Below are 5,082 nucleotides of genomic sequence, written 5' to 3' on the forward strand. Positions count from 1 at the left end.
GTCTGCATGGTGCACAAGCACCCCTTTCTTTCACCCCACACCCGCCTGGGCTGCTTCTCTCATTAACATAAGCTTACAATTAAGACATGGTGCTTTCAAGAAGCCAGTGCTCCTTCAGACCTAGGACACGTCTGTGCCTTTTCCTCCCTTTGTGGAAATGCTGCTGCCCATTTGAAAACTCCAGAAATAAAGCTGTCAGTTTAAGCACATTAAATCACGAAATGATGAGACCAAAGCCACTAACCAATCCTGAGTCCCAATGACAAACCTCTGGAGGGATGTTTTCCTGTCCAGGAGCTCTTTCTGAAAGTGTCTACCTTTGAAAATAGTTGGCACCCTTGAAAGATGCATTCAATCTTATTAAGTCTAAATGAAGTTTATTTTACTTTTATGTGTTTTAATCTATATTTTAATGAAATGTGTGTTGTTATTGATGGACACATCTCAGTCCCATTTGAGTGTGAGCAAACGATGTGGGTTCTAAAACATTTTCCATTACAATGTTGAAGGCATCCAAACAGTAAAACTGTCCAGCAGATATTTATGAATGTGAGGCCCTGTAGCCAAAATGTCCATGCACAGCAGATCTACGGAGGGAGAAATTAAATCAAAAGATATAAGTGTCTGGTGAGGCCGAACTAAATGTGCAAATGTATAAAGAACATAATGAAGTAGAGGGAAAACAGGGAAGGGACCAATAAAAGGGAGATCAGGAATTATAGCAGGTATGCAGGCAATTATATTTTGTTTGTAAAGAATCTTGTTTCCAAGGAGTTCAAGCTGAATGTTTGATCAGTCATTTATTTAACAAATATTTCTAGTATGCCTCCCAAGTGCCAGGCACTCACTTGACATTTGGGATATAATGATGTACTCCCTGTCTTTGAAAATATCACTGTCTATTGGGTGGTGAGACTGACTTCACTCTAAAAACTCTGTAAAGGGCTGGCCGAGTGGCGCGATGGTTAAGAACTGGCTTGGGACGCCAGAGGGCGCCGGTTCAGATCCCACATATGAGGGCCAGTGACACTGCCCTCTACAGCTAAGATGCTGAACAACAGCTCAACCTGGAGCTGGGTTGCTGTGAGTCACCGGCGACGGAGTAGGCTGCAGTTCCTGTGGCAGTGGGTTGCCATGGGCTACCGTGTGTAGCCAGCAGCCAGCGTGAGCGGCCAGCAGCCCCCGAGAGTGGCCATCCAGAAGCCGGCGACTGATGTGCCTCGCTCGGGAAGAGCGCAATGATGGTGCCAACTTGGGCCAGTGAAGCAACGTCCTCCACAACTAGACTGAAGAACAAAAGGACAGCAACTTGTCTGTTCCCTTACCCCAATTCCCCAGCGCTGTTCCCATCCCCCCAATTCCCCAATAAAAATCTTAAAAAAAAAAAATAAAAGCTCTGTAAAAATGTGAAGAAAAGCACTCTTCACATTGGGTAAAAACAAAGCCTGTTGAGGCTGGGGCTTGGGTCAGGTGCTGGAGGTATTGGAAAAAGTTTTCCCAAGTGGTATAGTGAGATCTTAAGGAAAGAGAATGTGAAGAAAAGGCTGGGTTTGTGGGGCCATGGGGAGGGAGAGCTGTGGGGCAGAAGCGTGGTTCAGTGTGGAGCGAATGCTATGTGTAAAGGCAGTGAGATGAGCAACGGTCTGACAGTGCTGGGCATGATTGAAAGCCCTACATGACAGGAGAGAGAATGCTGTGACATGTGATGAAGAGGGAAGAAGTGATGCCAGGGAGGTGGACCTGGGCTGGCCCAAGCTAAGGCATTTGCACTATTATATATCTTATAGTCACGGTGAGCTCACTGCAGTTTTTAAGCGGACATAATCAGCTTTGTTTTCTTGCAAGATCACCCTGCTAAGCAGCTTGGAGGATGGGCTGAAGCAGACAAGTGGCACCAAATAGATGATTTTGCAATCGCTCGAACCAGCTTAATACCCCTCCCTTTTCCTTCCTCACCGAGTAACACAGGTCTGCAGCTACACACACTCTGACCCCTCAGGAAATTATTCCAGGTTTCCACATTTAGTTTTGATCCTGCCTGCTCTTTCTGGCTCCTGCTTCATTGGCCTAACCTGTGTTATTTCTCTCTGTCCTGAGGTCAGTGGCTCTGCAAGTAGAGAAAAGAGCAAGATTTGAGAGACATTTTGAGGCACAGCCAACAGATGTATTTATTAGCTCAGTCCAGTCAGTCCACACACTGAAAAATGCTTTGATAATTTACCTTTATTTTTATTTATTTATTTTTAAGATTTTATTGGGGAATTGGGGGAGGGGAACGGACAAGTTGTTGTTGGTTTGTTCTTCAGCCTAGTTGTGGAGGATGTTGCTTCATGGCCCAAGCTGGCACCATCATTGCGCTCTTCCCGGGTGAGGCAGATCAGTCACCGGCTTCTGGACGGCCGCTCACTGTGGCTGCTGGCCGCTCACGCTGGCTGCCGGCTACACACGGTAGCCCATGGCAACCCACTGCAGCAGGGGCTGCAGCCTACGCCCTCACCGTTGTCTCATGGCAGCCCAGCTCCAGGTTGAGCTGTTGTTCAGCATCTTAGCTGTAGAGGGCAGTGTCACTGGCCCTCATATGTGGGATCCGAACCGGGGCCCTCTGGCATCCCAAGCCAGTTCTTAACCAACGCGCCACTTGGCCGGCCCTACCTTTATTTTTTTCTTTCCTAGTTCTCCTCAGCTATGCCCAAGCCCCTGGAATTTGCATTTGGTCCAACATTATAGACATATTACTTGTCTGCGAGTGTTGAGATAGCTCAAGTCCAATCAGTTCAAGAATTCAGGCTTTTGCTCCTTCTCCAAAGAACTCTGTCCCCTAGGGTTTGTGTAATGGTCATGTTAATGTGCTGTTCACCTAAAGAAGTTTTTCGAGTGTTAAAAGAACAAACCGTATTTCCCAAAGCTACAATGAATATCTACCAGGTACTTTTCTAAATGCTTTGCATGAGTTAACTCATTTAAGTACCAGGTAATAAGCACTTCTCTTTTAATCCTTCAAAAACATACCTCCTGATATAAGTATTAATGTTCCCATATTATAGATTCAGGAATCGAGGTCCTTTGCAATGTCAAGCAGATGAGAAAGAGCCTTTATGATAGGAACTTCATTTCTATGCCTCAAATCACTCTTTAGCTAGCAAAGTTCTGTTAGAATCATAGATCTATGGAATTCTAGATTCTTAGAATGAGAGGAGTTTTACAGGTAATGTTTTTCAGCTCCACAGGCAAAGCTTCCATATGCATCTGGTCCTTGATTGCCTTGGTTCCTGTGGTCATTCCTTCATTCACTCACTGTGGATCGATGGCCTATTCTCTGTCTAGAGAGTGCCCACAGTCATGTGTGCTCTGCCTGCACCGCCATCCTTCCAGCCCTGGTTCAGCACTTTTAGTGACACGGATTCACTACCTCCTGAAGCAGCCTATTCTGTTTTATATTTAGGTTGTGAGATTTCTTATATTGAGACAAAACCTGTTTCCCTCCAACTTCCAGTCACTAGTCATAAGAGACCATCTTCAACAAGTTTCATCTTTCTTCCATATGACAGTCCTTCAATTAATTGAAGGAATTTTTGGTAAATTTCCACTCCCTTCTACCAATTCTTTTCTTTCCTGGCTATACATCCTTGTTTATTTACGTGGCCCAGTTTCAAACCTCATTAGTATCTCAGTGACTCTCCTCAGGTTGCTCGTTTCTAAACATAGCTTACTTCATCTTTATGAGCCTTTGCCTGCAGGGTTCAACACTCTGTGCAAGTCTCCAAACCTGCTGTGTTCTGAGAAGGGTAGAAAGGCATCATCCCTGACTTTCCTCCCTCCTTTTATTGACTCCTAACATTTGTAATTGTGTACTTGTGTTGGTGTCTGTATCCCCTGCAAGAAAGCAAGAGGGGCAAAACCATGAAACAGTTATGTTTTTGGCAGTATCCCCAGCATAATATCTGGGATGAGTGAGTGTGCAATAAGTGTTTGTGGAATGAATGCTTGAATAAATGAATGCGCATACTGCTGTTAGAATACTGAAAAAGAGCATGCTGGTTTTTCTAAATAGCATAGACCTAGATGTAACTTTGGAGACTCAATAGCCTAATCAGCCCATTTTCAGGAAAGAAAACTGAAGCCAGAGAAGCTAATGACTTGCTTAAGGTCACACAGTAGAGCTAAGGCTAGAACTCAGGCCCAGTGACGCTTGTTTCAGAGCTGGTGAGTAAAAAGGGCAACTCCAGGTCTCAAAGGGATATGCCGGTGGTGGTGGACATGAGACAGCAATTTTACAGCCTCTGAAAGTCAGGCATTGTGGGCCCTTCCTGGGCCCTGGGAAAACCCCAGGAAGTCGCCTTTGCAGCCCAGCCTCATTTCCAGATCAGGAGCTAACTCAGTGGACAGGGCGGCATTCACAGCAGCTTTGGGCCCCAGCTGTGTATTCAGGGCTTTTTCAGGGCCCACATAAAGCTCAAATATTGATTCAGCATCTCTCCTTTAAGATCTCCTAAGCTGCACTGGGAGAGGACTGACAAATAAGAAACAGCCAAGGATATACCCTGAGAATTATTCCAGAGAAATGAAATGAAGTGTTGGCAGTGCAATGAAATAAATTCTGTTTTTGTTCTGCTCAAGCTCACTGAGAGGAAGGAAGGAAGCTGAAGCCATTACTGTTCTTAGAAAACAAAGCAGAACTGTACGTCAGTTACTGCTTTCTCCTGTATGCGTTGCTCATGGATGTGTCTGGCCTGATCACAGGAGAATTATGGCTCTCATACCATAAACAGCACTGATCCATATCCTCCCTCTGAGACTATGAGGGGGATTCTGCAATAGTATTTTATGGCTTGAAACAATGTATAATATAAGCCCCTAATCGGACAGTAATGGTCTATTCTGTCACCCTGTACACTAGACGTGCCAATAACAACATGAATAATGCTTACTATTGTTAAACTCTGTGGCTATGCATGGATTCATTCCTCATAATAGGTATGATCCCCATTGTATAGGTGAGGAAATCGAGGTTCAGAGAGTGCCAATTTTGAGATCACATCTGACTAGTGCCCAAGCCAGTGTTCTTAACCTTGTGCTCAGTGC

The sequence above is a fragment of the Hipposideros armiger genome, unplaced genomic scaffold, assembly GCF_001890085.2.
Source record: "Hipposideros armiger isolate ML-2016 unplaced genomic scaffold, ASM189008v1 scaffold_402, whole genome shotgun sequence".
In the NCBI taxonomy this organism is placed as follows: domain Eukaryota; kingdom Metazoa; phylum Chordata; class Mammalia; order Chiroptera; family Hipposideridae; genus Hipposideros; species Hipposideros armiger.